Source organism: Osmerus eperlanus, chromosome 2 (assembly GCF_963692335.1).
Source record: "Osmerus eperlanus chromosome 2, fOsmEpe2.1, whole genome shotgun sequence".
Taxonomy (NCBI): domain Eukaryota; kingdom Metazoa; phylum Chordata; class Actinopteri; order Osmeriformes; family Osmeridae; genus Osmerus; species Osmerus eperlanus.
This window is the reverse complement of record NC_085019.1, coordinates 16,430,750-16,457,510: the sequence shown is the minus strand read 5'-3', so window position 1 is coordinate 16,457,510 and position 26,761 is coordinate 16,430,750. Positions and strand designations below refer to the sequence as shown.

Below are 26,761 nucleotides of genomic sequence, written 5' to 3'. Positions count from 1 at the left end.
GTCTACTATTTCACTGAAGCATTAGCATGACATTAGCCTCTGTTGCCCGGGCAACACATTTACATTTAGTCATTTAGCAGATACTACAGTGGTCTATGATGCATCTGTTTTCAATCGTTAAAATAAACATTCCTCACAAATACATTTTCGTTGTAGGATTCATTATGACATTACATTACAAGTAAACGATTTGTTGGTGAAATTATCATTACCTTGTGGAGGGAGTCAGGTGGCTGAGCGGTTAAGGAATCGGGCTAGTAATCTGAAGGTTGCCAGTTCGATTCCCGGCCTTGCAAAATGACGTTGTGTCCTTGGGCAAGGCACTTCACCCTACTTGCCTCGGGGGGAATGTCCCTGTACTTACGTACAGGGACCTGTACAAGTCGCTCTGGATAAGAGCGTCTGCTAAATGACTAAATGTAAATGTGAATGTTTCAAACCAGTGTTGCTCACTGCAACGCTGTAGCCTACGCGAGACACACTACAAAAACATCTACACAGCTGTTTAGGAAGTCAAACGGCGACAGAACATGTTCGGCACTCCCCTTACTTAACCCTTGTGTTATCTTCGGGTCATTCTGACCCATCAGTCATTGTGACCCACCGTCGTATTGCGACAGATTTACCGCATACAAAGACAAAGTGAAGCATTTTCTTTTAACCGTTGGGCTGTCTCAGACCCCCCACATTGCAAAGGTTAAAAGAAAATTATTTTAATTTGTTTTTGTATTGGGTAAAATTGGGTAAACACAACGATGGTTCGTTATGAACCTTTGGGTCATGTGACCCGAAGGCAGCACGAGGGTTAAATCAAAAGTCTTTCAATAGGTGAAACTATCTGACTACTAACCTGAACTTCATTGCCACAGCCTAAACTTTGTCAATCTGTTCATGAAAATAATTAATTTCAGCCTAAACCGTACAACGGAACGTTACATCGAATTCAACCAACGCAATCGCTACCAAGACGAACACAGCAGTAGTCTAGTACTGTACTGTAGTAGTAGAATTTACCGGGGCAGCTTCTCCACACAGGGCTATATCGCATTTTGCGTTGTTACTGACAATGATCGCTACCACTTCCACTAAATAAATGTCAAGCTTATTTACGTTTTTGGGGGCATATTTTCAGTTAGCAGATGGTTTGAAGTACCATTTGCTATGTACTGCTATGATCTGCTATGGTCGCGATTCCATCTTCTACTGCCGGTAACGTCGTAGAATAATCTTCAAAGGGGGTTCTTTATTAATGATTGAATGCAATATGAGTAGGCTAAATGCCTGAAAATATCACGAGAAGGGAAAACTTAAAAGGACGTTTAAGTCATAGAGATTAGGTCAATTTTTACACCGGTCTGCCAAATTTATTCGTTTTGATTCAGCTATGAGGCTGCCTCTTGCAGGGGAAATGAGAAGACATCATATTTCATTCTACACTTCACTCGTATTTTGAGTTGTAAATGAGCAACAAAAAAAAAGATGCTTTTAAATCTATGTAATTTTTATAAATAATAAGTAGGCCCTATGCATTTTTATATAAAATATACAGAAATATCAGTTGTAAAAATGTCATTAAAAAACGGACCCCTATGCAACCGACGCAAGCAAGCACACCCTACAATTTCCCCAGAAATTGTACCCTCTCTAGTTACACATTGGAATAGACACAAAGATTTTGAATCCTTCATCTTCCTCCTGTTGTGATCCCGGCTGCCCGGGGAGTGACGGGTGAACCCAAATGCAACACTCAGATGCTGATGTGATATGAACCAGGTTTATTGTAGCCAAACAGAGGGTAATGATGGTGAGGTCCGTGGATTCCAGACAGGAGGAAGCGGGGTTGGAGCCATAGGTTGTGGATGGTGGTGTCTGTAGCACACAGGGCAGAGGCAGGTTAGTAATCGGCAAGGCAAGACAAGGCAAGGACCAACTACCGTCAAAGTAGCAACGTTGAACTGGCAATGAGTCTGTGGGAAGCCGGGGTAGATGAACTGTGCAGGTAACGATAGATGGGTAACAGGTGCGTCTGTTTGGGAGGTGAACTGGAAGATGTGAACCGGAGTGTTGGGGTATGTGACCTGGAACATAGACTGGACAGACACACACAAAACCAGGACTGGACAAGACAGAACATAACACCTCCATCTCGGTCCGATGCAAGCTGCAGCCACCTTTTAATAAACTTTTCTACATTTCCATCGGATGCAGTACTTGCATTGCATCGCACAGATTCTTAAGAAACAAACAAAAAAAACGTAATGGAACAGGCAGGTTAAGGCCATTCACAAGACAGGAAAGTGAATAAGCATACTAGGCAACATGTTTGTTACTTTATAGTGTTTCTTATTTCTACCTTATAATACTAAAATAAAACTTACTTAGGACAACATCTTTAATGGCAAGTGGCTCAAAGCCATACTTGCCATTTACCCCTTGCCAGTTGATTTGCTTTGCCAGTTCATTTGTCATTAGTTTGGCCATTATTCTCCACACTGTCTCCTTTATTGTCAACCCCCACGCCAGCCCAAAATAGGTGACCTGAAAGATTAAAAGAATTGCCCCCATTAGCTTATAATATTTGTTATAGGCACTGAATCTATAATATCACATATCTTTATTTTTTTCATTAAAAAGCACCATAGGTCAAAAGTCTCATCAAATATCAATTCAACAAATACATGAACATTCACCTACCAATTTTCGTTTGTATTCCACCTGTGAAGCAATGCTCTCCTCAAGCTTGATCAGTTCATCCAGCGATGTTAATGGAATGCCAGAAACATCTGGCACCTCCATTGGTTGACGAGTTGTTTGCAACTGTAGCAAAATCATTTGCTGTTGATGCTTGATAGTCTCCATTGTTGTCAAAATGTCACGGAGAATTGCTGAAAAATACAACAAAAACACCCACCAAGTTAATACCTGGGCATATACTAAGGGCAACAGGTTAAGACACACAAGCAGTCAGACATGTTTTAAAAAGTATATTCAAATACAAATTAAGCCCATTACAAATTAAGCCCCATACAACCTTTTTGAGAAATGAATACGTTTTTTTGTAATAATTGCTGTTTAACACTTACGATCACACATGGTACAGCTTCGGCTGGAGGTCATACAAAGCATGTAAAAAGGTAAGACAAGATGCATTTACTTTTTTAGTTCTTTTATTGCGTCACATATGTGAGTCAGACCATCATTAACTCGTCTTAATTCTGTCACTATTTCCCTCATGGTGTTCACAATTTCATTTTGTGATTGCAGCACAGCATCCGTGAGAACACGGCCAGTCTGGCGTCCCTCGGAAGCGGAGGCACGTGTCGCAACCGATCCAGGGTGCGCTCCATCCCCTGCGGTGGAGGTGCTGGCCACACAAGGATCCCCGTATCCCCCCCCCCCTCCTCCTGGGTCTCCCTTGTGCCAAGCTCAGTTTCCACATTATCTTAAATAAACGAAATTAGCCTACATCAGTTGGTTCAGACTACTTATTGTGCGTAATTTAGACAGAAATTGTTTTTGTAACTGGTCTTTAAATGTGTCTGAGTCGTGGTGTATTTCATACTTACCAGGATGAACGTTTGAGTCCCCCTCACTTGCTGGCAGAACTCCAGCTATAAGTGTCTCGCCGATTATTGCAGCCACCCTTTCCTCCTGTGGCGTGAGCGCAGGTACTCCCGCCCCCCCCACCTGTAGCTGCCACGCTGTTACGATGCGCCACCACTCTTTTCTTAATTTCTAGTTTGACATCAGACCATTTAAAAAAATATATCTGCTATGGCCCGGTTCTCCGAACCCACAGCATTTACGGCCCTAGTGACAGTTTGCCACTCTACCGACTTTCTTTTGTTACTAATACCCGATGACAGGCCGCCAAACAGAACACATTTTCTCGCCTCCACCTATGTTATAAGAACCTCAATCTCACAGTCTGTGAAATTCTTCTTTTTTACCTGTTTAGTCATTTTAATTCAGACGAAGAAATGATCTCGGGGGCGTATTTATAGGCCGTCTGCATATTCATTTATGGGAGGAGGCAAGGCGGAGTCAGTGGCTCGTTCATGTGCGGTAAATCTCACGTTGATTGTGATTTATAAAGGAAAGGTGCGCAGGACCTGGCGTACGACCGGTTTTATACATGTGAATATTTCTGTGCGTAGGTACTTAGAGTTTTGGCCGTACGCCATCTTCTGGTATGAAAGCTGCGCAATCCTTTATACATGAGGCCCCTGGTGTTTACCCCTCTGGGTTGAAGATGTGTGCTGTCATCTTCGCTCTCGGAGACCCAAATTCTGTTTGTGCCTCTATTGAACAAAATAAGTTGTGTTTTAGGGATGATCTGCATTGGTTACTACCTCATTTATAATTATGAAGAGAGCAAACTCTGTCTTACCTTCTCTTCCTTCTCCTATAAGCTGGACGTTGGTCCTCCTCATCTTCAGTTTGAAGATCTGATGTCAGCAGTGCCCTTGGTAGCAGCAGCCGTGCCTCACTAAATGTATCTGCATTAAAATGGAAACAATTAATTTAATTTAATTAATGCAATTCTTAAATAAATCTAATGCCAATTGTGGTTGCTAACACTTTAATCATAATGAATTAAATTATACTTTTAGTTGCCCGGATCCTGATGTTATGATTTGCCCACGATTCTTCAGGTGATTCTTTTTACAGTTCCTTCATCCGAGCCTCTGAAGACCCAGTGTCTTAATTTTATTTTCTCTGGAAATGCACTTACACAATTTCTGTTGTAGGCGCATTTGTTTTGTATGTCTGCGCCAAACACTTCAGCCACGACTGTTTCTTCAATTTGAGCTAATACAAAACTGGCCTTGCTGAAATTAAATTCTGGATCAGTACTAACTCTCCTTCGTCCAGCTACTAACCTCGGACAAGTAAGTTAACTAACGCTATATCATTTTGTAGCTTTACTATATATGGTTACCTAGCTTGCTACCCTTAGAATATGGCTGTAACATTAGCTCTGCAGCTAACAGCTGAGTTACTGTCGCTAATGGAAAGGTAGATAGCATCAAGTATGTGTGTGAATTAGGGCTGCAACTAACAATTATTTTAATAATCGATTAATCTGTTGATTCTTTTTTTGATTAATCGATGAATCGGATAAACAAAAAAGCACTAATTTCCAACCCTTTATTCAAAAACAGAACTGACAGTGCAAATTCACAGTGCAAAAAATCTTCAGAATGTGCACAAACAGGCACAACATTTTGAAAAAGTTATTAATATTTGTGTGGATTTAATTCTATTTTCCAAGATGAGCAATTTATTTGAGTTTTGTTTAAAACTTTTATGAAAATTGAAAATTGCGGTTTTATATTCAAAAAAATATTATAAAAGTCTACATTTTTCAAAATGGTATGGGTTGTTTTCACCCGGTCCCTAACGCGATGCTGCAAAGTAGCATCTTCCGAATGTGAGACGAATGTCGAATATGAAACTAACTTCACCTCGGTCAATTAACACACAGTTTCGATGTATTTAGTGTGAAATGCTCCCACACCTTGGATGACTTGGGTCATACTGATTTCTCTGCCTCCGCCATGTGTTTCAGAACAACGTTACTCAACGTCTCTCCGATGGCCTTTCCTCTACCTCCGCTCCGCGCTCAACTAAACTTTTTTTTTAATACTCAAACATCTCCGCGACATATTGAGTGGCGTAATAATCGCGCGACACAACGAATCGATAATGAAATTTGTTGCCAACGCTTTTAATAATCGATTTTAATCGATTTAATCGATTCGTTGTTGCAGCCCTAGAATACACATGCTGTAACGTGAGTGTTGTACACTTTGTTATTTGGATAACCGTTCTGCTGTTGGTGTTATGACGCGCGCGGTATCCGCCTTTCCCCTCATTGAAATGACTGAGTGTGTACCTCTGCAAACCAGGGTTATCAGATGAGAATGGGCAAATTCGAGGCATCATACAGAAACGGGGCTACAGCCATTGCGATACATCCATTGTAAACATTAGCGCATGGTGCCGCCCCTCCGCTCCTCATTAGCATTTAAAGCTACAGATACCAAAACAGCGCGTTCTGAGGAAAGCTCCTTGTGGGACCGCTAGTAGTGGCTGTAATTCTGCACCAAGGCTGAATTTCGGGAAAGAGACTTCTGATACAGTATTAGGGTACCACTAAGGCCTATATAAAAGCATCCAAAAACAGCATGTCATGTCACCTTTAAGTTAAAGTTATCGTCGATGCAGCCGTCCAACACATTTCAGGTTTCTCATGTGGCCCCTTGTAAAGATTAATTGCCCACCCCTGACCTAGACCATGGTATAACAATGTATTTTCATTGGTTAAATGCAGGTGCAAAGAACATTAAACAGTTAACACAAATTTAGTTTTACATGCCAAATGATAAAAAAAACTAACATAAATGATTGTAGAAAGTTTCAGAAAAAGTATAAACTTTTACCTATGCTAACTTTATGTACAACATCTTTTGATACTCTATGCTAGACATTTTGTTCAGCACAAAAATAATTCAGGTTTTATACTCAGCCCCAACACAACACAACACTCAGCTCCCATTTATGACAAATGGAGCAATGGCATGCCTACAAATGTGTTCCTGAATGGAAGTAGTACATACTTGGTCACAGTCTCATCCATCCTAATGCATTTTAGTTCCTGGGATAAGTCTTTGAGAAGGAACACTCCCAACTGGCATGAATTTATCGGGTTATCAAAGAAACTTGAACAATTATTAAACTCATTATACACCAAATATGGATCCCCATCAACCACAATGATATTCTGGACTATGCCTACCATACCATTATAACATATACAGTTATCTCCTGTGAACACCTTGACACAAAGGTGTGAAAGATGTATTTCTTTGTACTACAGGACTGGACATGTGATGTGTAATGGCAGTGGACCCTCACTGTGTGGCTTTCTGAGTTTGGTTTCATTTGGTGTATCTGCACTACAATCTGCATTTTCAAACTCTGGACATTCGCCTTACAACTTGCGCAACTGGAAACTGAGGTCTGCGAATCATTTTCTTTATTTGACCAAGGTAGTTCTCAAAGGGAAACCCAGAAATGTTGTCCAAACACTGGCCATGTTCTTTAACATCATCACTGAGATGAATAAGGCTGTGCACATTGTACACAAGATTCTCCCTGCCATAAAGCTGTCCAAAGTGTTGTACAAAAGATACAAGCTAAGTTTTTGCAAAATCGCAACTCCACACACAGTTTTGGACATGCCAATATGGATATGGCAACATAGAGCAGCATGAAGTTGTTGTAAACTGGTGCGCTAACAACATCAACTAGTGCAACCGGCCCAGTATACAATAAAAATTGTGTATATTCAGTTGCCTTCCATCTATGTCTCTCTTCAACAGATCTGGGCTTTCTGGCAAATTCTGTAGGCATGTGACATTTGAATGACAAGTGTTTCTGACAACTGACTCACTTTTTTTGATGGCAAGCGGCACTTAAGATGGCCATTGCTTCCTGCCCACAGCTCTAGGAGCTTCCTTGTGACTCCAAGGCAGACAAGGTGCATGTAATCATGGGGAAACATAGAAACTATTCCAATTCCAGTTTCAGTAAGTGGGGAGATGTCTCTGTGATGTTCCTCATCCATTTGAAGTCTGAAACTTTCATCAGTTCGAACAGGGCTTGTGCTGTCTGGAAAAGTAATTCTACCATCTACATGAACCCCATGTAATGTGCACTTATCACAGCCTGCATATCCAGTGTGATATTTTATGGCTTTTATGTATGCTCGTGCAGGAGCATCACACATCACTGATGTTATTTTTATAAACAGTGTTTTTCCTTTAAACGTAAAGCCAGCTGCTAAGATTTGTATCTCTGTCACTAGATCTCTCAAGTATTCTCCCAGAGGAAGAGGTTTTGATTTGCCACCAAACAAAGCAATCAAGCAAGGTTTTTTTAATCCTTGCCCAAAATTGGCCACAACTGGATACATGAACTCTTGTAAAGAGGCAGCCCATCAACATTTAATTGTAGTTTTATTGTGTGCCGATCTGGAATTTTCAACCAAGTGTTATTCAAGAAACATGACAGAGCATTTACAATCCCAAAGTAAAAGTATGCACCACCTGCAACTTGTTTGATTAAGTAATTTCTATTAGTATGGAGGAGTGTCTTTGCATCCTTAGGTAGTGATGGGTGGTGATGCCTTAACACTGACAACAAGGCAGTCAATGCAACTAAAGTGATACTGTACCCCACACCCCAGTTCATCAAGCTAGAAATTAGAGTTGGCTGTTGAATTTCATCATTGCTCTCAACCACATTTTCAAAGTCACCCACTGTCTCAGGATAGGCCTCTGCTGTGCACTCAGTGACCATCTCCTCCTAATCCTGACCACTATTGTAGGAGCCATTTCTGTTCATGTTTTAGTCTTGTTTGGGACACTAGATGGCGCTCCACCTTAATTGGGCTCACACAATATAGGCGTGAACATTCATGCAGGTGTCAGGTGTTGCTTGACGGAGGGAGAGCGCATATAGCTTTTGGACCGCTTCATCTGTATAAACCAAAGGTCTGTTACATGTAAATTAGATACAAGTTTGGATGCATGGACATGTTTATGGATTGGATTTTACCATGAGAAAATAAAGTTTGCCTAACCAAGAACAAGAACGCAAGGTTGGAACGTTATTTTACATCTAACAAGCGAGTCAATCAAGTGCTCAGTCAACAATCCCTCTGGGCTTTAAGTGTAGACTTAAAGTCAAAAAGCTTTCCGCTCCACTTTACCGATGCAGTAGATTAGGCCAGGGGTTCTCAAACTTTTCAGCCCACGACCCCTAAAATAATGGTGCCAGTGACTCGCGACCCCCGCATCCACGGAGGTGTATACCTGTATACCTGGGAGTAAAAATAGGCCCTGGACTTTGATCCAGACCGGCCCACCAGAACCGGCCACGACACCACAGCTAACCTGCTAATGCATGCACATTCTGATGCTAGTTCGGGAGTTCGATAGTTAATGAGGTAAAAAATTTTGGCCTTTATTTGAGCTGTAACGGGGTTTGCTCGTTTAAAGATAGAAATACTTAATTTATCATAAAGTCTCGGGGCACCACCCTAATATTGGTTTAGGACATTAGGGAATCCTGTGTTTAATCAGTCTCATCTTTAGGAAGTGTAGAGCCAATCGTAACATCAGTGAACACACACAACAAAATATCTTTACAATGAATTTATTCAAGTAAGGTAAACAGATCTTATGAACAAGTTAGATTATGGGTTTGATATGAGAGATTGGTTTCAATGAACAGAATGAAATGGTCTAACTTAAAGAAAGAAATTGTACAGTAAATGATTACATCCTTACAAATCATAAACAGAGATCACGCCAATGCCATGTCGGGGAGGAAAAAGCGCTAGCCATAGTTACGTTTGATGAGGGGTTGATCAATGAGGTTGAGGGCGTTTTCCGCCAAAGGTCCATTTGAAGAAGCTAAAGTCAAAGCGCGGCTGCGCTGGGTCATGTGACTGAGTCTGCGGGATCTCAGTGAAGTCGCAATTAGAATTGCGTTTTTGGTTCTTCTGTTGAAACGTCCAGATAGTGACACGTTCACTATGAAGTTGAATCTCAGGAGAAGCTTGGCGACGTCCTTTGGAACGCCAATCCTGATGGCGTTCATGCCATGGTTGGTTTTCGCTGGAGTCAGAGATTGATGGACATCTTAGGGCTTTTTACAGTTCAGAGTTCGAGGGAGGACTTGTCTGGGGTCAGACGTTGATTGGGGGAAGCTGGGTTCTCAACTCCCCCCTCCTTCCTTCACACCTACCAAAGGTGTGATCTGATCTCTGGCTGGTTCATAAGATTGTTCAAATATTGTTCTGGACATCTTGGTCCAGTTACAAAATATAGTTGAATTGGATTGTTTTATTATGATAGCTTTGTGTAGATACCAAGAATGACGTGGTTATCTTTCAGGAAGAAGGAGTTGTTACTAGAATCAAGATTTCAGTGAACACAACATTAAAACAAAGTAACAAACATGACACAAATATCCCTCTCACCTTGTACTCTTGTGGTAAAGGTGAAGTCTCAAGAACTTTCCTCAAAAGTTCTGATCAAGGTATGTTCTTTGTTCAAATCGTCACCGAAACAGATAGCAAATGGGTGCTGGAGACGTGTTGTCTCAAGCAGGCCCTTTGAAGCTTGCAAGCTAGGAGGAGGGCTGATTAGGTAGATTGGGGAGGTCCTCCCCCAATTCTATAGTTCCTTTGCATTGGCGTTTGGTGGGTAATCAGCATACTGAGGGTGTCACAAGGGCTGATTAGGTTTGTCTGATGTGATTGAATCACTTTTCAGGTGTGGCAAGATGTTGGCTCCGTGTGGTCTTGCTGACCTCACTACAGAGCGCAAAATATTTTTTGAGCCTTGTGTAAAATAAACATAGGCGTTTTTCAATTGGTAAAACCTTGTCTAGTGAAGGTGATGTATTTTTGTCTCTTCAGCCCCACCCTTAAGTTTCTTAGCCTGGTTTTACATTGTTATTCTTCTCCCGGTGCTCCCGATGGCCAGTCCGCTACTGCGGGGCTGTGCCGCGGTGGTGGATTTTCAAGTCATATTTTAAATTCTCGTGCTGTCAGGGGGTGCTGCAGCACTCTCAGCACCCATAGTTCCCGCGGCCATGGGTATTCCCTCTCCACTGAAATCCAAAACTCAGCCAGTGTCTTGGCTGAGAACGCTGCCTTTAACGTTCGGTCGCTTAACAGTTCAACTAGTCAGACGGCTGAGAGGTGAGGGAGTCGTGCCAAATGACGTTGTGTCCTTGGGCAAGGCACTTCACCCTACTTGCTTCGGGGGGAATGTCCCTGTACTTACTGTAAGTTGCTCTGGATAAGAGCGTCTGCTAAATGACTAAATGTAACTAATGCGTCCTCCTGGTTGCATGTCAGATGGTTTGCTGTACTTACAGTGAATGGAAAATCAAAAGGCTGATGGCTTTTTTATTTGCATGCATTAATTTAACTACTATTTTTAACTTGTTAAAATTTTGGCTAAAATATGCTATTTCTAATTGTTTTGGATGATTTCTGGAAATCATCTCGCAACCCCCCCTCGCTGTCTCGTGACCCCCCCACTTTGAGAACCACTGGATTAGGCTACAGTCGTGTTTGAACCGAGCCAAAAACGTTGCATGGAATCGTGGATTGTAGAGGAAGGAACATCACGTTTGTTCAGCCAGCCGTGGACGGCGCGAGGACGGCGTTCGTATTGGAGTCAACATTGCTTCACGTCTCTGCGAATCTAAAGGATATCATCAACACCAGCACAGAAATCAACACTTCGTTTTGAAAGACAACTGGAAATTCAACAGACGCATGGCGCCCAACACGAGGTATATGTAGCGCTACTAAATGAATGGCCATTCAAGTTTTGTGCACACACACTGTGGGGCTAAAAATCCAACGCATTGGTGATCCGATGCATTGGTGACAGTCGGGTTGGGGAGGATCACTAAACTTGACGGTACTGTGTTGCGAACTTGTTGCTAACATTCAAACTGAAATGTATGAAATCGTGGACAAGCCCACTGGGCCACCAGCTGATTCGAACAATGTTGCAAATGGCACTGATGCACAAGGGGACAAAGAAAAACGTGTTGTAACATTGACTGCTAAAGCGTTTGTTGAAAAAAATTACGATTGCAAAAGGATAGGAGGGCTAAGCTTAACAAAGCGAGCCGCTTTGTCGCTTTAAAGATAAGAGTTTATACAAAAGGGAATTAAATCACAGGTCCTGTGTGCTTTTAATGAGCTGCTTAAAGTACACAATGAAGCAAAGGGTGTTCATGATTCTGTGATGAGTATGTCAGATGAGGGGAGTCAGGTGGCTGAGCGGTGAGGGAGTCGGGCTAGTAATCCGAAGGGTGCCAGTTCGATTCCCGGTCATGCCAACTGACGTTGTGTCCTTGGGCAAGGCACTTCACCCTACTTGCCTCGGGGGGAATGTCCCTGTACTTACTGTAAGTCGCTCTGGATAAGAGCGTCTGCTAAATGACTAAATGTAATGTAAATGTAATGTTACCTGAGGTTGAACAAGAAAAACATGATGTGTGGTAAGGGTGGAACGGTACTCGTACCGAACCGTACGGTACGGGCGTCACGGTTCGTTCCATGAAATTACACAGAGAATACACGGTATAAAAATAAATAAAACTTGCGTGCAAATTAGTTAATGTAATGCGGAACTACTGTTAGGTGGTCTTTCGGGACATCTAATCTGTAGCTCTGATTGGCGCCGCCGTGAGTCAGAGATAGGCTAGCTAGTAGCACTAAGGACGAGTATGGCGAGTGGTGGCGACCCACGAGAGATAGAGGACCAGCCGGCCTTTTTAAGATTGCAAGTTTGGGAAAACTTCGGTTTCCCATTCAGTTACAGTAGTACAGGCGAGAGAGTGGTAGATAAGACGAGCACTGTGTGTCGGCATTGTTCAGCAGTTCTGGGCAGTGACGTGGTCTGGATGGGCAAGGTATAGGCACTGCCTACCCTGCCAAAATTCAAACGTAAACATTTTTATGAAATAATTGTATTTAATAAACTTGTATTTTTACTGTTTATTCTTGTGATTTATATATGCAATATGTGTGTTATTGCAATTGTTTAGACGTTACGATGACTAATGTAGCAGTTACGCATAATCAAATACAAAAAAATTGTAGAATAAGCAGTGCTTTTACTGTCCGTTCACTGCAGACGACAAGCAAAAAACTCACACACTTCGATCCTGTATTCTTCAACATGTAGGCTACAGCACCAGTCAAAAGTTTGGACACATTTTCCCATTTAAGTGCCTAGCCTCTTACTGACATCACTGCACGTCACTGGTTGTGGGGTATGTGACTGGAAATACATCTAACATGCTAACGCATATGGCGTGTGCTAAATGACTAAAAAATATCCAACGCCATCACCCAGGTGTGCCAATCACTGGAACGAGACAAAAACAAAAAGTTCAACTTCTCCCTACAGTGCTTAACCAGCCATTAGATACACATACAAGTAGGGCCCCAAAAAAATACTGACGCTATCGGAATTTACATGTCATCTTCAATGCGCCGTATTAACTCGTACCGAACCGTGATGTCTGAACCGCGGTATGAACCGAACCGTGACTTCAGTGTACCGTTCCACCCCTAATGTGTGGTTTAAAGCCCAAATGTTGAACATAACTGAATGTATCACACAGGTGCAATTATGGGTATGAAGTGTTGAACAAAATGTCCTCAATGATGGTGAACAAAATGTATCTAAGGATGATGATGATGATGGCATCAACCCTGAGGACAATATCTCAAATTTAGGCAGTCAACACTCAAGCAGGAAGAATGCGTGTAGTAGTGGATCAAGCACTACTTCCTCCGCAAGAGTTATAATGGAAGCAGACAAGGCAGCGCTGTTTGTCCGTATGGCGGCGTTAAAGGAAAAACATGCTTTGGAGGAGCAGGAACAGCAAATAAGGAGGAAAAATTAACAACAGGAACTGGAAACCATGCTTGCTGAGTCTGCAGCTAAACTCGCTGTGCTACAGGCCTCTGATAGCCGGTCAAAGGTATCCAATGCAATTAATTCTTACCTGGAGAGGGAAACTAGAAACATGGAACCTGTAAACAGATTGGACCCATTGGCAAAGGAATTCAATCTTATACCCCCAAGCAGACCCCAGCGGACCCAGCAGTTGTCGTTGCCAGCAGCCAACAACCCATTAATAGCCATAAGGGTGCATCAGAGTGCTAGCCAACACCTTGCAACTCGACCGAAGGAGTGGACTAATTCAAACAGCCATCATACACTGGAAAGGGAAACATTGATGTCGACTCTGGAACGTTCCCACCCCAACACTCAACCAACAGATCAAAGTCACTCTGGAGACCTTCTCATAGTAATGCAAAGGCAAAATGAAATAACATCAGCACTCATCCAACAACAACGCCTATCATCATTGCCAGCAAGAAACATCCCCTTGTTCGATGGAGATCCTCTGCAATATATTTCCTTCATGAGAGCATTTGAACAAGGAGTGGAGGAGAAGGCCATCAAGGGTGACTGCCTCTACTACCTTCAGGGTTCTTGCAGGTTTCAGTAAGTCAAATTTAAGACCTTTTTAAGACATTTTAAGACCATAAAGATTGAAATTTAAGACCTACACGACACATTACCCCAAAACATTCAAATCAAGGGAGTCAGGTGGCTGAGCGGTTAGGCAATCGGGCTAGTAATCTGAAGGATGCCAGTTCGATTCCCGGCCGTGCAAAATGACGTTGTGTCCTTGGGCAAGGCACTTCACCCTACTTGCCTCGGGGGAATGTCCCTGTACTTACTGTAAGTTGCTCTGGATAAGAGTGTCTGCTAATGACGAAATGTAAATGTAAATCAAAGAAATTCTGAAAAAAAAAAAAGTTCCAGTCATTGAAAAAGCATAAATGTAATTTACAGATAAAACAATCACATTAGTAATTTTTTAATATTTTTGGGGAAAAGTTTGCAGCGAGCCTTGTACCTGGAGCTGGGTACCGCTTGTAACCAACAGCGGAAATCGCTGTGATCTTGCCATGTGTCGTTGAAAGTACACTTTCCCATTTTCCACACATAGCCGAACTTTAACAAACTCTGAGGAAGCGCAGACGTATTTCCCGGGCAGGTATTGCATTTATAACAGGATTTGTAGTTTTATCATCGTGTACATACCAACACCAATATCCCCCAGAAAGAACTACAACACACCAAACCAACGTTCTGAGGGCAGCGTTCTGCTGGTTTCGTTTGGAGAGCTCCGCTTTGTAGGCGATACTTTTTTGCTACTTTGTCATAACTTTCTGCGGCCAGCGGTTCTGGAAATGAACGAGGGTAAAACCTTTTTTAGACCTGACTAAATGAAATCTAAGACCTCGGATAAAAATCTGGCCGTTTTTAGACGTTTTAAGGCCTTAAATTTAAAGTTCCGAATTTTTGACTTTTTAAGACCCCGCGGGAACCCTGTACCTTGAACAGTTCACTAGGGGTCAGCCAAGGGAGCTGATCCGTAGCTGTCTTCACATGACACCTGAGTATGGATATGCTAAAGCAAAGCAGCTGCTATGTGAACATTTCGGCAGTAAGTACAAGATTGCTGTGGCATATATAGAAAGGGCTTTGTCCTGGCCCATAATAAAGACAGACTGTAAGCGCATTGCAGGCTTAATCTCTTTTTCTACGCAGCTGTTGTAATGTAATGGAGGAATTACAGTACATGCAAGAGTTTGATATGCCAATTAATATGAGGGCAATCATGTTTAAACTGCCATTCAAGCTCAGAGAGAGATGGAGAACCATTGCATTTGACATATTGGAGAAAACCGAACATAGAGCCCTGTTCAAAGACCTGGTGAAATTCCTAGAAAGACATTACATTTAGTCATTTAGCAGACGCTCTAATCCAGGGCGATTTACAGTAAGTACAGGGACATTCCCCCGAGGCAAGTAGGGTGAAGTGTCTTGCCCAAGGACACAGCGTCAGTTTGCATGACCGGGAATCGAACTGGCATCCTTCGGATTACTAGCCCGATTCTCTCACCGCTCAGCCACCTGACTCCCTCCCTCTATCTACATCAGATCACTGAATGGCTCCTCCTGCTGTACTGTTATTGTAGCCTACATCAGCTAGCTAGCTAGCTTCAGGATGTCTCCCACCAACCGCAACTGCATCTTTCCTGGATGCAAGAACTCCAGCTGCGCTGCAACGCCATTTAAGTTCCCTATTGATAATGAAAGGAAAAATAGGTGGATAGATTTTGTGAAGAGCCACGCTGATGGAAAGCTTCGGATAAACTCCAATAGCCGCCTCTGCAGTGGATAAGAGAGTCTGCTAAATGACTAAATGCAGTGACCATTTCACAGCGGATAGTTTTAACATGGACCAGAGACAGACGGGGTTCGCGGACACACGGCTTCTCTTGCAGCGCGGAGCCGTACCGAGCATCGCCCTCCCGGCCGTTCCTCCTCCCGGTCGCACCTGGACAATCCACCGCTGCCAGCAGTTCATCACTCTGTTCTGTGTGCTTGTTATAATTATACTAGATAACTTTTCCAGAGGTATCTCTGCTATAAGTTAGTGCAAACCGCTAAATTGATATTAGGCTACTCGGTGTAAAATGATGGTATTTTGGTGAAATGGTAGCTAATGTGTTAGAAGTAGCCTAGTTGGAGAGCTCACTGTCTGCTGTCTCTGGTGTCCATTTTTACTCTTACAGCTCAGGGGAACATTTCATTTATATGCATCTGTATGTTTCACTCATTGAACAAATAAATTCAAAATCTATATGGTTTTGTTCGGCTTGACATAGAGTCTATTATCTGGGTCGGAGGTAGGCACTAGGCAGCGAGGGGCACCGCTTCAGCTCCTTCAGGCGACACACCCCCCCAGTCTCAAGCAGAGAAGACTGCTGATTTTTTCACGATTTCAAAGCCTAATTAGGATTCCTCCGTAAGGAGGAAACCTATTGTTATTGTTAGTTTTATTAGGATTCCTACGTAAGGAGGAAACCTATTGTTATTGTTAGTTTTATTATTATTATTAGGGAACCCTATTGTTATTGGTGGTATTATTATTAGGGTTCCTCCGGTAGGAGAACCCTATTGTTATTGGTGGTATTATTATTAGGGTTCCTCCGGTAGGAGAACCCTATTGTTATTGGTGGTATTATTGGGATTCCTCCGTAAGGAGGAAACCTATTGTTATTGTTAGTTTTATTATTATTATTATTATTATTATTAGGATTCCTCCGTAAGGAGGAAACCTATTGTTATTGTTAGTTTTATTAGGATTCCTCCGTAAGGAGGAAACCTATTGTTATTGTTAGTTTTATTATTGGGTGTGCTTTGCCTTCGGCAAGGGCACAACCTTTGTTATCTCACATATATATTATTATTATTCTTTTTATTCTTTTTGCCCCCCTAAAACTCAGTCAATATTTGGCCTACATAGACAACCTATGTGTCAAAAGTTTCGTCTTGGTAGTGATTGAGTTGCTTCTATTGGGATTTACGTTCCGTTGTATGGTTTAAGTGGAAATTAAGTTTTTGTGGTGAAAAGTGAAGCTAACGGTGGCTAACTTGCTAGCCACAGTCAATGACGCTACTTACGTCACTAACGTCACGAAAACTCGCGTGACTACCTCTAGCAGAACATTAGTTTAGCAGCTCGTTAACTTCTGGGAGATAGCTAAGCTAACTGCTTTACTGCAAGGCAGCTGCAGAAACGCCACAAGCAAAGAGGCCAGGGTGATAACTATTTACTAATTTTACTTTGTGATATGACACACAATTGTGACGTGTAATGTACAATATAAGCTGATTTTATTAAGGTACATCTACTTTCGGAAGTATTAGCATCATGACATTAGCCTCTGTTGCCCGGGCAACACATACTAGTGGTCTATGATGCATCTGTTTTCAATCGTTAAAATAAACATTCCTCACAAATACATTTTCGTTGTAGGATTTATTATGACATTACATTACAAGTAAACGATTTGTGGGTGAAATTATCATTACCTGTGGTTTCAAACCAGTGTTGCTCACTGCAACGCTGTAGCCTACGCGAGACACTACAAAAACATCTACAGCTGTAGGAAGTCAAACGGCGACAGAACATGTTCGGCACTCCCCTTACTTAATCCAAAAGTCTATGTAACTACTAACCTTAACTTCATTGCCACAGCCTAAACTTTGATCTGTTCATGTTCAAACCGTACAACAGAACGTTGAATCCAATTCAACCAACGCAATCGCTACCAAGACGAACGAACACAGCAGTAGCTGTAGTCTAGTACTGTACCGTAGTAGTACAATTTACCGGGGAAGCTTCTCCACACAGGGCTATATCGCACTTGGCGTTGTTACTGACAATGATCGCTACCAGTGAGCTTTTTATGAATGAGCAATTTTCCACTAAATAAATGTCAAACTTATTTACGTTTTGGGGGGCATATTTTCAGTTAGCAGATGGTACTGTTTGAATCACGATTCCATCTTCTAATGCCGGTAACGTCGTAGAATAATCTTCAAAGGGGGTTCTTTATTCATGAATGAATGCAATATGAATAGGCTAAATGCCTGAAAATATCACGAGAAGGGAAAAACTTAAAAGGACGTTTAAGTCATAGAGATTAGGTCAATTTTTTACACCGGTCTACCAAATGTATTCGTTTTGATTCAGCTATGCCTCTTGCAGGGGAAATGAGAAGACATCTATTTCATTCTACACTTCACTCGTTTTTGAGTTGTAAATGAGCAGCAAAAAAAAAATGCTTTTAAATCTATGTAATCTTTAAAATTAATAAGTATGTATTTTTTATATAAAATATACAGAAATATCAGTTGTAAAAATGTCATTAAAAACGGACCTCTGTGCAACCGACGCAAGCAAGCACACCCTACAATTTCCCAAGAAATTGTACCCTCTCTAGTTAGGATTCCTCCGTAAGGAGGAAACCTATTGTTATTGTTAGTTTTATTAGGATTCCTCCGTAAGGAGGAAACCTATTGTTATTGTTAGTTTTATTATTATTATTATTAGGATTCCTCCGTAAGGAGGAAACCTATTGTTATTGTTAGTTTTATTATTATTATTATTATTATTAGGTTCCTCCGGTAGGAGGGAACCTATTGTTATTGTTGGTATTCTTATTATTATTTTTCTTCTCCTTGCGCCCCAATATCTCAAAAAGTCCCTGGTATAAATTTTCTAATTTGGCACATTGATACTACATCCAAGTGGGTACCCCCACACCAAATATGGGCCACATCGGACCATAGGGGGCGCCACAGGCCACGCCCAAATGTCCGATTTTCAAAGTGATGGCATTTCCACCCCATTGCTCCAATTCTTCTGAAACTTGGTGTGCATGCCTCATTTTTCATGAGGAACAAAAAAGCCTCAAGGACCCATAAGGTCCGCCATGATGGATTTTCCTGTACTGTGATAATCTGGGAAAACCTTCAAAATTCCTCTTCTCTTGAACCAAAGGTGAAATTGACTTGAAATTTGGTACAGATATGTATCATTGACATATTTAAAAACGTTACTTAAGGCAATTGAATCAAGTACAAAATGGCTGAAATGGGTGTATTTATGTAAATGTCCACATTGCCTCAATATGTTTGTGTCACTAAATCAAATGTATTTTTGAAGGATGGTTCAAACCTAATAAGCTTTAAGGTGACATGCCTCTGAAGTACCATGCAAAGTTTCACCTTGATATGTCAAAATATGACTGAATTACATCTGTTTAGCGAGACTGTGTAAACCACTGCAAAACAAGCCAGGTTCACCACAGTAGCTAGCTACTTGTAGTCTACGCATGGTAGAGATAACTCTAATGGTTATCTCTAATGAAGTAAATTAATTGTTCAGGTGGATCCCTTGCCTGTTGCACAAATTCATTTCAGTAACCTGAGCCAGGACACATCCCCACTGATGCTAGGCATGATTTTAAATTTGACAAGTTTTGGCACTCCTAACAACCTTTTTAAAAAAACTATGAGTAAGTTATTCTTTACAGCAGCAACCCAGTCATTCCGTTGTCCCGTTTTTATAGGAAATGTACAAGCAGTTTCAACTTTGGACGAATCTTACAATGCTTACCACAGGAGAAACATCTTTTTTTTAATACAGTAACTGAACATGACAATATTCAGCACTGAGAATATCTCAATGGGCTGGGATGGTGACCTGTAAAGTATAAGGTCGTAGGTTGGAATCCAGCCATAGTCTTTTGGCCTGTCATAATTTTGATTATCTGTTCAGTTCAACAGGATGACATCTTTCTGAAGTACCACAAACAATTTCACCTTGTTATGTGAAAATGATTGAATTAGAGCAGTTTCAACGTTGGCTGAATCTAACAACGCTTACCACAGGAGAAACAGCTTACTTTTTTATACAGTAACTGAACATGATAATATTCAACACTGAGAATAGCTCAATGGGCTGGGATGGTGATCTGTAAAGTATAAGGTAGTAGGTTGGAATCCAGCCATTATCTTTTGGCCTGTCATAATTTTGATTATCTGTTTAGCTAAACAGGATGACATCATTCTGAAATACCATGCACAATTTCATGCAATTTCACCTTGAAATGTCAACTGTTTCTTAACCTTTGTCCCAATGTTGACCAAAGCTAATACTCTGCCCTTTCTATTCAAAGAAACAGTTCTATATCTCAACAGTTGGTGTGTAGCAGAGAGGATAGAGAGACTGCTTTGTAACCTTATGCTCATGAGTTCAAATCCCCATTCAGCCTGTTGTTGGCCAAACATGAAGTAGTTTTGCTCTCTTGTTTTCCAACTCTCGATCTTCGATAGTGTACATGTTTATAATATTTTGCCATTTTGCGGAGGAACCCACATCGCTGCTTGCAGCTATATTTATTATTATTATTAGGGGCCAAGCAGCGAAGCTGCGAGGCACCTATTGTTATTGTTAGTATTATTATTATTATTATTAATATTAGGGGCCAAGCAGCGAAGCTGCGAGGCACCTATTGTTATTGTTAGTATTATTAGGGGCCAAGCAGCGAAGCTGCGAGGCACCTATTGTTATTGTTAGTATTATTATTATTAGGGGCCAAGCAGCGAAGCTGCGAGGCACCTATTGTTATTGTTAGTATTATTATTATTATTATTAGGGGCCAAGCAGCGAAGCTGCGAGGCACCTATTGTTATTGTTAGTATTATTATTATTATTATTATTATTGGCGAATGGTACCTCAAAAATGAGGTACCATTGGATTCCCTGGATCAAGCCGAATTCAATGCACACCATGGCGTCAATTTCCGGTTTATAGATTTTCCGCTATTTCCGGTTTTATCAAAAACCTTTGAAAGCCTACTCCTCCTACAATCTTTGTCAAATCAATTCAAAATTACCAGATATGCTCTTCAGACCAAGCCGCACAAAAGTTATGGTAGAGCATTTTGATACCCACAACCGTTTGTCCGTGACAGCCAATCAAAATCAGCAGAAAAGCCACCAAACAGGAAGTGAAGTCATATCTCAGCAGTTGTTTGAGGCAGTGAAACTAAATTTGGTAGGCCGCCTCGGAAACTTATTCTGAGGATGTCCTCCAAAGATTGTGTCATGTGACTAAAAGGGGGCGTGGCCGGAAGCATAAACGTGTTTTGGCTAATAACTGTTGAAGTGTTTACCTTAATAAAGTAATTTCTTTGTCTGTTGATGTCTTGTGAGATATCAAGCCTGACTATTAATAACTTTTCATAAAATTCGAACGGACGTGGCCGCCATTTTGGATTTAATGGAAAAGTATAAAAACCTTTTGCACGCCCCAATTTTTGTCCAATGTTTACCAAATTTGGCAAAGATGATCTTTAGACCCAGTTTCACAAAAGCAATCAGAAGAATTTTCAATTTTCAAAAACGTTTGTTCGGTAGAGACGATCAAAAGCGGTGGCGAAGCCGCCAAACGAGGCGCAAGAGCATATCTCAGCAACCATTTGCGCGATTGTCACCAAACTTGGGTTCCATCGTTCCCATGAGGAGCAGAGGAGGCCTGCAGTGTTATACCAGAAAAATACCTTTGAACTCTCAGTACTCTTGAACGCAAACATATATTTCAACCAAACTTGGTGTGTTGCATGAGTGCAACAGGTTGTTGTGACTTAATTGTTGCACAAGTGCTATGGAGGCCATGTCCTGCTCTGGACTGCTTGGCCCCTCCATTGCTGCTTTCAGCTATATTTATTATTATTATTATTATACTTCCTAAGACTGGGTGTCTATGGCAGGCCCTAGAAGCGCTTGGTCGAAAGTTGTGAAATTTGGCACACTCTTTGGGGACAGTCCCCTGGTCCAATTCACAAAGTTTCATGTCCCATACTCGGGCACTCTAGCGCCACCAATGGGTCAAAGTTGGAGTTGTGTTTACACACGCAACTTTTAAACCGTATGACCCATTTTCAAAAATTAGGTACCATTGGATTCCCTGGATCAAGCCGAATTCAATACACACCATGGCGTCAATTTCCGGTTTATAGATTTTCCGCTATTTCCGGTTTTATCAAAAACCTTTGAAAGCCTACTCCTCCTACAATCTTTGTCAAATCTTCTTCAAAATTACCATATATGCTCTTCAGACCAAGCCGCACAAAATTTATGGTAGAGCATTTTGATACCCACAACCGTTTGTCCGTGACAGCCAATCAAAATCAGCAGAAAAGCCACCAAACAGGAAGTGAAGTCATATCTCAGCAGTTGTTCGAGGCAGTGAAACTAAATTTGGTAGGCCGCCTCGGAAACTTATTCTGAGGATGTCCTCCAAAGATTGTGTCATGTGACTAAAAGGGGGCGTGGCCGGAAGCATAAACGTGTTTTGGCTAATAACTGTTGAAGTGTTTACCTTAATAAAGTAATTTCTTTGTCTGTTGATGTCTTGTGAGATATCAAGCCTGACTATTAATAACTTTTCATAAAATTCGAACGGACGTGGCCGCCATTTTGGATTTCATGGAAAAGTGTAAAAACCTTTTGCACGCCCCAATTTTTGTCCAATGTTTACCAAATTTGGCAAAGATGATCTTTAGACCCAGTTTCACAAAAGCAACGAGATGAATTTTCAATTTTCAAAAACGTTTGTTCGGTAGAGACGATCAAAAGTGGTGGCGAAGCCGCCAAACGAGGCGCAAGAGCATATCTCAGCAACCATTTGCGCGATTGTCACCAAACTTGGGTTCCATCGTTCCCATGAGGAGCAGAGGAGGCCTGCAGTGTTATACCAGAAAAATACCTTTGAACTCTCAGTACTCTTGAACGCAAACATATATTTCAACCAAACTTGGTGTGTTGCATGAGTGCAACAGGTTGTTGTGACTTAATTGTTGCACAAGTGCTATGGAGGCCATGTCCTGCTCTGGACTGCTTGGCCCCTCCATTGCTGCTTGCAGCTATATTTATTATTACACTTCTTCTGCCATTGGAGTCTATGACAGCCCCTAGAACCGTATGGTAAAAAGTTGTGAAATTTGGCACACTCATTAAGCACAGTCCCCTCTTTATATTTTTCTTCATAAGTTTCATGTCTCCCATTGGAGCACTCTAGCGCCACCAACGGGTCAAAGTTGGACTTGTGTTTACACACGTAACTTTTGAACCGTATAACCGATTTTCAAAAATGAGGTACCATTGGATTCCCTGGGTCAAGACGAGTTCAACACACCCAATTTCCGGTTATATAGATTTTCCGCCATATCCGGTTTTATCGAAAACCTTTGAAAGCCTACTCCTCCTACAATTTTTGTCATATCTTCTTCAAAATGACCAGAGATGATCTTCAGACCAAGCCTCACAAAAGTTATCCCATGGCGTTTTGACTTTCTAAACCGTTTGTCCGGCACAGCCAATCAAAATCAGCAAAAAAGCAACCAAACAGGAAGTTGGGGCAAATCTCAGCAAATCTTTGAGATATCAACACGTAACTTGGTATGCCACAAGGAAGACACTACAACATGTTACCATGTGTAAAGGCTATTTCATATCTCCAAAAATGGTTGATACAAAGATAATTGAATTTATCGCTAACGCTAAAATAATGCTTTACACATCCGCCGGTCAAAAACTGATGCTTTGATTCAATCACAAGTTCATATGAAGACTCTTGAGAATGTTTAGTACACAAATCTGAGGAAAAGTTGACTGTAACATGAAAAGTCGATTTTTTGTGAATATTTGAAACATGCATGCTTGGCTAATTGCTAACGAAATTTCCAATGAAATGTCTCCCCTGCTCTTCAGCGCGCGCGTGCGTGCTCCACATTCTCACACACTCAGCCTTTCCCTTGACACACGCGCAGGCTTGGCGAGACGCATACACAACATTTCAGGCAATTGTGGGCTGACCAAGCCCCCACTCATTCCTTGGCTTGAAGTGAAGGCCCTTGTGGATCTTGATGGTAATGCATTTTAGAAAAAGTTCTCAAAATCCTGAAACATTGATAGTATAGGCCAGGAGTAACTACCACACCACAAATGACGCACCATTATCCATATGTGGTGCTACGGCCAGGCCCCAATTGTCCATTTACAAAGTGATGCCATTTGCATCCCATTTGTCCCAAAATTCTGAAATTCATTAGATATACCTTATTTCTCATGAGGAACAAAAAAGCCTCAAGAACCTATAACAGCCGCCATATTGGATTTTTTTGTACAATAAAGATTTAGGAAACACGTTTTTTCGCTACTTCTCCTACATTTTTTGTCCAATCTTCCCCAGAATTGGCAGGTATCATCGTCAGAGCAACCCTCACTGAATTCTTCAACAGATCAAAATCGTCAACAAAGCAACCAAACAGGAAGTTTGATCAAATCTCAGCAAATCTTTGAAATATCAACACCAAACTTGGTGTGTCACGTGGAAGACACTACATCATGTTCCCATGTGAGAAGGCAAATTAATATCTTCAAAAATGATTGAAATAAAGGAAAGCAAATTTATTTCTAACGCTAAAATAATGCTTTACACATTCGCCGGTGCAAAACTGATACTCTGATACAATCACAAGTTCATGAAGACTCTTGAGAATGTTTAGTACACAAATCTCAGAAAACGTTGACTGTAAGCTAAAAAGTTGAATTTTGGTGAATATTTGAAAAATGCATGCTTGGCTAATTGTTAAGGAAATTTCTAATGAAATGTCTCCCCTGCTCCTCAGCGCGCGCGTGCTCCACATTCTCACACACTCAGCCTTTCCCTTGACACACGCGCAAGCTTAGCGAGACGCATACACAACATTTCAGGCAATTGTGGGCTGACCAAGCCCCCACTCATTGCTTGGTCTTTAGCAAAGGCCCATGTGGATCTTGATGGTATTGCATTTCCGATTTTTTTATGCAATGGTAAAAAGTTCTCAAAACCCTAAAACATTGATAGTATAGGCCAAGAGTAACTACCACACCACAAATGGCCCAATATCACCAATAGTTGACGCTACAGGCCACACCCTGATGCACAAAGATACAAGGCTTTCTGGAATGGGTAGGCTCACCATAGACCCTGAAGCCGACGCCAAGTGCCACCAAGCGGTGCCATTTGAGTTTCAGCCAAAGCCAGCTAATATTTTGTAAGCCAAATTGAGCCACCATCTGATATTTTTTGGCTCAGCCAGCTGAAATTATTTGCGTCAAACAATAATTATATCTATCACATAGAGACATACACACACAAAAAATAAATGATAAACTAAATCAATTTTGCACACCGGATTCGCCACAGTCTTGTGCTCGTTGCTATGATACACAGGACTCACAGTGAATTGATGACCAATTGAAATTGCGCGTTTTCCGATAGTGATGATCATAGACATAGACAGTAAAAGAAGCAATGCGTTTTTCTCTCACGCTGAGCTGAAATGGCGGAAACAACAAGAAAAGGTAATTGTGTTGTTCTCACATACTTTCTTAATTTCTATGTTGCATACTCAGACGTTTGTTAGATCTTCAGTTTTTGGAAGTAAGAATGCCGTTTTGTCAGGACTAGTGTTTTATCTATATTTTTGTACTCTTTTAGAACTTGGAAATATTGAGATCTAGTAAATCAGTATAACATACACATCTGTAGACATGAAGTGGCAGCTTCAGGCATTTGTAGCTATTAACATTTTGGCAGCTGCAGCAGCCATTTAGGTTTTGGCTGAGCTGGCTAGCCAGCCAATAACTTCATCAGCCAGCCATTATTCTCAAAACAAATGGCTTCGGGGTCTAGCTCACCAAGCCCCCTCCCTTCACTCCTTGGCTTGAAATGAAAGCCCTTGTGGATCTTGATGGTATTGCATTTCAGATTTGGTATCCCATTGGTAAGTCTACAGCATGGATTTTTCTATACAGTGACAATTTGTGAAGAATATACATTTTTCAATGGTTCGCAATCTTAGGAGGATTCCAAATTTAACAAAAAGTTATCCAAGGGTTCTAGGGGCTGCCATTGACTTCCATGGAACTAGAATAATAATAATAATAATAATAATAATAATAAAACTAACAATAACAATAGGTTTCCTCCTTACGGAGGAATCCTAAATATAGCTGCAAGCAGCAATGGCGGATTCCCCACAGACCTGTCGGCTCAGAATTTTGATTTGGGGCTTGAAAGTCTTTGTAATAAGCCTATGCGGCAGGGAGACCGCATAGGCGCTTAGGCGGCAGCCATGTTTTGGTCGTGTCATGTTCATAAGTTCACCATTTTACAGTTAGGTCTACACGAAAAAGGTCGAGGAGGGCAGCCTTTAGGAGATGTGGGAATTGTGCTTTTAGCCAGATGCTCCGATTGTTTTTGTGATTTGTGGACTTGCAATTGGAGTGATACTGCGTCCCGGGGGTACATTGTTTTGACGTTAGCCTCAGTCAGGCTCGTCTCGCCCACTGGCAGTGTGTAAACAATTTTGTATTTCACTCAATTCTACTCCAAAAACGTCAGGGAGGACTGCTTTTTGTAGACAAGGGCCTGCTAAAGATAGCCAGTATATCTGATTTTTCAAGGCGAGCCTGTTTCATTCGTCATATGCCCTGAGAAAGCAACCTACGTTAGCCAGGCTAGTTTTGCCAATTTCAGTAAGTCAGGCTATTTAAAGGTCTCTGACAGTCAGAATCACTGTTTACAGGCAAAGGTCCAGCTGGTCTTTTGTCAGATGTGTATATATTGACCAGTTTAGAGCTAAATACTCTTGCC

The 26,761-nt window shown here is 41.4% G+C and overlaps 1 long non-coding RNA gene across 2 annotated transcripts; it reads right to left on the bottom strand.

Moving 5' to 3' along the window:
* Window positions 1–2,040: 2,040 nt before the first annotated feature.
* On the bottom strand, window positions 2,041–5,613 carry LOC134014305 (uncharacterized). Of its 2 annotated transcripts, none has more exons than XR_009929033.1 (4): window positions 5,522–5,613; window positions 4,391–4,499; window positions 2,695–2,885; window positions 2,041–2,538 (listed from the first exon to the last, which is right to left on the bottom strand). It is a non-coding gene; the product is annotated as an uncharacterized LOC134014305 (long non-coding RNA). The 2 variants fall into 2 exon arrangements; XR_009929032.1 differs by lacking the exon at window positions 5,522–5,613 and adding an exon at window positions 4,608–5,452.
* Window positions 5,614–26,761: the final 21,148 nt, after the last annotated feature.